This window comes from Zingiber officinale, chromosome 5B (assembly GCF_018446385.1).
Source record: "Zingiber officinale cultivar Zhangliang chromosome 5B, Zo_v1.1, whole genome shotgun sequence".
Classification (NCBI taxonomy): Eukaryota; Viridiplantae; Streptophyta; class Magnoliopsida; order Zingiberales; family Zingiberaceae; genus Zingiber; species Zingiber officinale.
The window spans coordinates 81,345,702-81,354,384 of record NC_055995.1 but is presented as its reverse complement, the minus strand read 5'-3'; the positions used below and the strand labels follow the sequence as shown (position 1 = coordinate 81,354,384).

The 8,683-nt window shown below is 44.8% G+C and overlaps 1 pseudogene; it reads right to left on the bottom strand.

Annotated features, from left to right (window-relative positions):
- Positions 1 to 5,096: 5,096 nt before the first annotated feature.
- Positions 5,097 to 8,683, bottom strand: LOC121986775 (annotated as a pseudogene).

Below are 8,683 nucleotides of genomic sequence, written 5' to 3'. Positions count from 1 at the left end.
TAGACAACGCCAATTTAATCCTATTTGAGAAAGCCAACGAACGAACCATCGGTGAGTAAGCATAAATATCGCCTTGGTCGCCAATCTCCTAGCAAGAACGGGGATTGATAGGGAGGTTTGTCGAAGCTTGGAAGGGAGAAGATGAAAGAAAGAGGGCTAGAATAACGATCAGGTGTTTCCCAGCACAGCCACTCACATGCTCAAGTTAGTTTTCGACGGCGGTGGAGGAAGAAAAACCAAGAATAATTACGATTTGTGGAGACATATCTTCGCATACCTACGTCTGTCGAAGTGTGTTACTTTTTATAAAGCGATGGTAGATTTTCATGTTCTCCACGTGTCCCGAGATCCATGTGAGTGTTATCCTCTTTTCTTGAAATAACCCAAAATTTTGAGATCCGTTCGTGCATTATTCACCTTTCCAAAACAAATAATGACATTATCCTCCTCTCCAGATGGAACAATCACATTTCCCATGATCTTCGAGGAATTACGACAACCTTGTCCGCATCTTCAATAGGTTACCCCTTACCATCCTTGGTTAGGGGCTATTTGGAGTTAAGATTGACTTATGGTCGAGAGTGTCATGGAGTCGCGGATGTCGCTGAGTCGATAGGTGGCTTGGAGACAAATAGGGGTCGGGAGCGTCATGGAGTCAAGGACGCCACCGAAGTCGAAAGGATCTGCCAGTTTACAGGGGTTCCCTCAGCCACCAACAACATTCCGTAGGCATCAGTAACCGACGTTGCAATGCAGCCAGAGTTGAATCATCGATCTTGGTCAAAAGTATTTTCAACGTTGAGAAAGAGAACCTATGGTGACTAGTGCCGATTTGATTACAGCAGAAGACCAATCGGGATGGATGTCCTTGAGTAGCGCAACCACCCCAGAGACATGAGGAGTCACCATGGATGTTCCTGAGAGGAAAAGAAACTTGTTCCTAACCGTTCCGATGATGACGTGTCTAGGTGCATCTATATCTGACTGTTGACATTATTTGTCACTAAAAAGCACAAATATTCAAACAATTATTCAAACATCAAAAGCGCTAATTCATTTTGGGATTCATGCGTACTTTGAGTAGCTCGGGTTACCTTGCACTTGGTCCCCTCAAAGCAAATGTTACGACCTTGGGCGCCACTTCTCGGTCGATTGCATACTTGGCCGCCTTTACCTTCACTAATAGCCTAGTCATACACAATACAATCAATATTGGAGTTTATAGTTTTAAAGTCTTATCAAATTTAAAAATGTCTATGGGCATTGTACCTTACTCTGCGTAAGTAATAATCTAAGATGCGTTGTGCGATCTTGAAATCAACAAGAATACAAGGAAACTCCGGGCTGAGCATTTCGATCTGATTGAAACCGTACTATGCAAGGATGAGCCCTTTGACTCCCATGGGCATCTCGACAATAGTGAGCTTGTTAACTCCCTCTTATGCTGGGGCTAGTCCTACTATGCCTATCTAAGTGATTGGTGGGTGATCAGTCGAATTCTTTCTATATATATGGCAATACTGAGTGGAAAAGACCACAACAAAAGCACGAAAAAGAGAATATAATAAGAGAAGATCTTTCAAACATTGATTCTTCATACTATAACGAAAGAGACAATTCTTCATCGTACTATAACAAAAGCAACAGTCGTTCATGGAAAGAGTGAATGGTCCGACCAGGCCGTCAGAGTTATAGGGATCATAACAAAATATCACCTTTCTCTTGACATTGACACCTTCTAATGTCTCGTAAGAGCAGTTGCATAGTGGCCTCCTAGGGTAGCTGCATATGTATTTACTTATCTATGATCAGTAAACAGAGTGTAGTTAATAAATGATGGAGTGATTGGATGATAGATTACTTTGGAGCTACTAATTCAAGATTCTTCATCGTCTAGTTTCCGTAGAAAGATTGCACGGCGCCTCGTTGGTGATCGTCATTGGTGTCGGGTCGTCGTTGCCACCTGTGAGGATCATCAGGATCCCATTCATCATCGCTTTCAATGTCTCCAAGAGGTACCCCTACGACCCAAGTGACATCGAGATCACGTCAATGCTGTCTTGGATCACGTCCTTGATGGCCTTAATGGTGTCAGCCTCACTGCACATATTGCCAGCCAACCCTGTCATCTGGTACACGTTGACGTTGGACACATTGTTGCTCGTTGTGACAGAGGTGACATGCATGCCATGGTATCCGGAGTCACGCGCAGAGAGGTAGTCGTCCTCTGTAGCTCGGTGGTGACTCCAGGACCCTTGTAGTAGCAAGCACCGATGAGCTTGCGGTTGTAGTTGTGAATGTCGAAGTGTTCGCTTGGCACACACTTCCCTTTCCACCATGCCAGTACTGAGCCGTAGCCCTCGTCGCTGAAGCTCTTAGCCTTTGGCATACACCTATATGAAGACATGCCCCCGCAAAATAAAGTGTCAGAAAATTACAATGGGACTACCTTAAGTCGATGGAACTACCTTAAGTTGATAGAATATTTACTTGGTTAGGTTTAGTTTCTAACTATCAACCTGAATCTATGACTCCAATGATGATATCCTCGCTATGGTTTGCTCTACAAAGTAAGCCAGAAGGTTGGGAATTGTCAACACCAAGGAAGTCCCTGCTGTGTGTCATCAGATGTTTCAACGTACCGACTTGGTCTGATGCATAGCAATTGTAATTTTCTGAGCTTGGTACTTGGACAGCTTCACTGCAAAACCAGAGAATCCATAGCTGTAGACGATGGAGCTTATCACTTCCTCCTTGTTGTTCCAGTCAGGAAAACCTTAAGAACTTACCTTTCACAATCTACCTTGAATTATTTAAGTGATTAACTACTAAACATTGAAGCTAAATTATCTTCCAAGACAGAAGTGAGCATTTGGAAGTGTGACTTCGTGACTCCTTCGAGCGGGGTCTTCATGTTTATTTTCTCCTTCTATCAAATAGACAATATATATATAGTTTTTTCCAACATTATTGCTAAGGGATCTATCAAAATAAGCAGAATCGACCGGAAGTAGAATACCTTATCTAATGATGATGCCTTCATTGTAAGCAAAATCGATTGGAAGCAAGGAGAACGAGAGACTGGGAGGAGGCATGTGATTTGTTGTCCATTGCTTCTCTCTTCCTTGTTCACACATCGTCAGGTCGAAACCAGTTAATACAAGGATAATGAGAGGGGAGGAGAGCCAAATAATGCAAAGAGACCGAGAAGGGAGGAGCCAAATACCCACCCACAAACAAGGTTTCAAGGAGTTAGGAGTATATGATAGTGATGGAGGTTGGAACTTTCAACCTTTAAATAGAAACAAAAAAAAAGTAATGGAAGGTTCGACGGGGACGTGTGCCACCGCCGGAGTCGTAGACCCGTAGGGACGAGGGATGCTTGGGTTATGAAGGCGGGGGTTCAACAGGGACGTAACACGAGACACGCGCTACCACCTGAGTCATGGGGACTAGGGAGTTCCTAGGGAGTTTTAAAGGCTTTGGATTTGTAGGGACTAGGGATGGGACCAGGGATAGTTTCAAAGGCGGGGTTAATAGGGACTAGGGATTAGAAGGAGGGAGAATATGACTGTCATAGCAATGCATTGTTGTTCATTTCCTTCTCTATGCCTTGTTCACACATCGTCAGGTCGAAGCCAGTTAATACAAGGATAACGAGAAGGGAGGAGAGCCAAATAACACAAGGAGACCGAGAAGGGAGGAGCCAAATATCGACCCACAAACAAGGTTTCGAAGGAGTCAGGAGTATATGACAGTGATGAAGGTTGAAACTTTCGACCTTTAAATAGAAACAAAAAAAAAAGTAACGGAAGGTTCAACGAGGACGTGTGCCATCGCCGGAGTCGTAGACCCGTAGGGACGAGGGATGCTAGGGTTATGAAGGCGGGGGTTCGACAGGGACGCAAACGGGACACGCGACACGTGCTACCGCTTGAGTCGTGGGGACTAGAGAGTTCCTAGGGAGTTTCGAAGGCTTTGGGTTTGTAGGGACAAGGGATGGGACCAGGGATAGTTTTAAAGTCAGGGTTAATAGGGACTAGAGATCCGAAGGCAGGAGAATATGACTATCACAGCAATGCGTTGTTGTCCATTTGCTTCTCTCTGCCTTGTTCACATACCGTCAGGTCGAAGCCAGTTAATACAAGGATAATGAGAGGGGAGGAGAGCCAAATAATGCAAGGAGACTGAGAAGGGAGGAGCCAAATACTGACCCACAAACAAGGTTTCGAAGGAGTCAGGAGTATATGATAGTGATGGAGGTTGGAACTTTCGACCTTTAAATAGAAACAAAAAAAAGTAACGGAAGGTTCAACGAAGATTTTTGCCATCGCCTGAGTCGTAGACCCATAGGGACGAGGGATGCTAGGGTTATGAAGGCGGGGGTTCGACGGAGACGCAACACGGGACACGCGACATGCGCTACCGCTTGAGTCGTGGGGACTACAGAGTTCCTAGGGAGTTTCGAAGGCTTTGGGTTCGTGGAGATTAGGGATGGGACCAAGGATAGTTTCAAAGGCAAGGTTAATAGGGACTAGGGATCAGAAGGCAGGAGAATATGACTGTCACAACAATAAGTTGGAGGTTGGAATTTTCATCGTTTAAATAAATAAATAAATAAAGTAATAGAACCTTACGATCCAACGAGAAGTCGAGAATGCGCACCACCACCGTAGATACTAGGGATGCCATATGCCACCAGCCGAACTTGATACTAGGGATTTTTATACTAGGAATAAAAATATTTTTAATATTGCCAACCTTTATTTTCTCAATTATCATAGGAAGAGTGACTTAATTGCCCCAAACTTATGTTTTCCTAAGAATAACTTTCACTTTATGCATCCTAAATTTTCACTAATAAACTAACGCTGACCTTAATTATCAACATAGAAAGTGATCTCCCTCCTCTTTTTTCTTTCATCATATCATTTGATATTGTCAATAAGTTTTAATCATAGAGTAGAAATTAATATCACTGACCGTAATAACTTTGATTCACTTCATTCCCTTCCTATAACAACTTGTACTAAATTGTTATACCACTTAATAGTTAATCACATATACAAGGAGACAGAGCACTTAAGAAGCGTGAATGACAAAGTCAGAAACAGAGCACTTAAGAAGCGTGAATAACAAAGTCAGAAACAGAAATAGAAATAGAACAGAGAGAGCACTTAAGAAGCGTGATTAGCAAAGTCATAAACTGAGCTAAGAACTGATATAGTAATCATGAAGTGGAGCACTTAGAAGCATTGACATTTGAATACTTAATCACCGTACGTACAGCAATGTGGATTCTCACATAGTGAGCCACGTTGTCGTCCCAAGCCAAACTCCCAAAGCGGTAGATTCCCTGAATACTATGGATCGAGGTGAAGGTCACGTTGAAGATCTTCACCTTCGCATTAGCATTGAACACGAGAGTCGACGGCTGCACCACCATCTTTACGCCTGTCGGGGAATTTATAACGGCCTTGTAGACTACACGAGCATCACCGGTCACGTTGGTGATGGTGCGTGTCACGGTGAGCTTCTTCTTCAGGTTTTGGAGGGCAATGGATGGGAGATTAAGATCGTGCTTGGGATCATTCAACTTGAACAGACAGATCTGTGTATTTGGATTCTACAAAGACTTTGTCGCAATTGACTATTCCGTAGTTGTAGGGATCCATGTCGTAGACGAGGCTTGGATCCACAACTTTGTTTGGGGTTCATTTGACCTCCGCCGAAGTCGAAAGGATCTGTCAGTTTACGCGGGGGGGGGGGGGGGGCCCTCAGCTACCAGCGGCATTCTGTAGGCATCAGTAACCGACGCTGCAATGCAGCCAAAGTTAAATCATCAATCTTAATTAAAAGTATTTTCAACATTGAAAAAGAGAACCTGTGGTAACTAGTGCCGATTTAATTGCAGCGGGAGAGCAATCAGGATGGATGACTTTAAGCAACACAACCACTCCGGAGACATGAGGAGCCGCCATAGATGTTCCCGAGAGGAAAATAAACTTGCTCCTAACCGCTCCGATGATGGCGTGTCTAGGTGCAACTATATCGGGATGTTGACATTATTTGTCAGTAAAAAGCACAAGTATTCAAACGTCAAAAGCTTTAATTCATTTTGGGATTCATGCGTACCTTGAGTAGCTCAGGCTGTCTTGAACTTGGTCCCCTCGAAGAAAATGTTGCGACCCTAGGTGTCACCTCCTGGCCAATTGCATACCTGGCCGCCTTTTTCTTTACTGACGGTCTAGTCATACACAACTCAATCAATCTTGAAATCTTATCAAATTTAGAAATATCTATGGGCATTGTACCTTATGCTGCGTAAGTCATAATCTGAGATGCGTTGTGCGATCTCGAAATCGACAAGAATATAGGGAAACTCCGGGCGGAGCCTTCCGATCTGATTGAAAGGGTGTTGTGCAAGGATGAGCCCTTTGGCTCCCATGTCGTTCACGATGGAGAAAGCAACATGCAGCGTCTTGGTCGGCGAGAGTCCGTCAGAGTTATAGGGATCGTAACAGAATACAACATTTCCCTTGGCATTGATACCTTCTAATGTCTCGTAGGAGCAGCTGCATAGTGACCTCCTGGGGCAGCTGCATATATATTTACGTATATGATCAGTAAACAGAGTGTAATTAGTAAATAGAGTGATTGGACGATCAATTACTTTGGGGCTACTAATTCAAGATTCTTCGTCCTGTTTCCGTAGAAAGATTGACCTTGCGATTATGGAAACACATGATGTTTATAGTTTTGATCAAACTAATTATGGATTGAAATGTCGATTTACTTTACCACTAGTTTTTGGCCATCTCTAAGGGCAATGATCGTCGGAAAAGAGCAGTTGATGGTTGTTGCTGTCACTGTGATCGCCCACGGTGCCTCATTGGTGATCGTCATTGGCGTCGGGCTGTCGTTGCTGCCTGCAAGGATCACCGGGATCTCATTCTTCACTGCATTCACGTGTCCAAGAGGTACCCCTACGACCCAAGCGATATCGAGATCACGTCAACGCCATCCTGGATCGCGTCCTTGATGGCCTTAATCGTGTCAGACTCGTTGCACATGTCGACAACCCAACAGACATTGTACACAGCGATGCGCGCGCGGGGGGCGCCGCCCCGGGCCGCGCCGACAGGCAACCCGGTCATCTGGTACACGTTGACGTTAGACACATTGTTGCTCGCCACGATGCAGGCGATGTGAGTGTCGTGGTATCCGGAGTCGCGTGCAGAGAGGCAGTCGCCCTTCTGCAACTCGGTGGTGACTCCAGGACCCTTGTAGTAGCGGACACCGATGAGCTTGCGGTTGCAGTTGTTGACGTCAAAGTGTTCGCCTAGCACACACTTCCCTATCCACCGCATCGGTACTGGGTCGTAGCCCTCGTCGTTGAAGCTCTTCGCCTCCGGCCATACACCTGTATGAAGACACGCCCGAACAAAATAAAGCGTCAGAAAATTACAAGTCGACGGAATATTTACTTGGTTAGGTTTAGTTTCTAACTATCAACCTGAATCTATGACTCCAATGATGATATCCTCGCCGTGGTTTGCTCTACGAAGTAAGCCAGAAGGTTCAGAATTGTCGACGTCGAGGAAGTCCCAGCTGTGTGTCATCAGATGCTCGAACGTACGACTTGGCCTGATGCATACCACCTCAGGCAACTCTATCAATGACACATACATCCAACAAAGCCAATGACATATCATACCTAATCTACTCACAATTAAAAAATAATTGAACAAATCAATTGAACCTGCAATTTTTTTAGCTTGGGACTCGGACAGCTTCGCTGTAAAACCAGAGAATCCATAGCTGTAGACGATGGAGATTATGGCTTCCTCCTTGCTATTTCAGTCAGGAAAATCTACCCTGAATTATTTAAGTGATTACTACTAAACAGTGGGACTAAATTACCTTCCAAGAACAAAAGTGAGCATTTGGAGGTGTGACTCCGTTACTAACTCCTTCGGTTCTTCATGTTTCTTTTCTCATTCTCTCAAATAGACGATATATACCTTCAATAGCTTTTTCATACATTATTGTTAAGGGAGCTATCAAAATAAGCAGAACCAATTAGAAGCAGAATACCTTATCTGATGATGATACCTTCGCGGTAAGCAGAACCGATTGGAAGCAGAGAAGCAAAGCAAGGAGAACGAGAGACCGGGAGGAGGCATGTGATTTGTTGTCCATTTGCTTCTCTCAGCCTTGTTCACACACCGTTAGGTCGAAGTCAGGATAACGAGAGAGGAGGAGACTCAAATAACTCAAGGAGACCGAGAAGGGAGAGCCAAATACCTACTCACAGACGAGATTTCGAAGGAGTCAGGAGTATATGAGGAGGTTGGAACTTTCGATCTTTAAATAGAAAAAAAAACAAGTATCGGAGGGTTCGACGGGGATGTGCGCCATCACCCGAGTCGTAGACTCGTAGGGAAGAGTGATGCTAGGGTTTCGAAGGCGGCGGCGGCCGGGGGGGGGGGTTCGACGGGGATGCGACACGCGCCACCGCCTGAGTCGTGGAGACTAGGGAGTTGGTAGGTAGTTTCGAAGGCTCTGGGTTCATAGGGACTAGGGATGAGACCATGAATGATTTCGAAGGCGGGTTTGTAGGGATTAGGGATGCAGGACTAGGGTTTAGAAGGCGAGAGAATGAGTGTCATAGCAATGCATT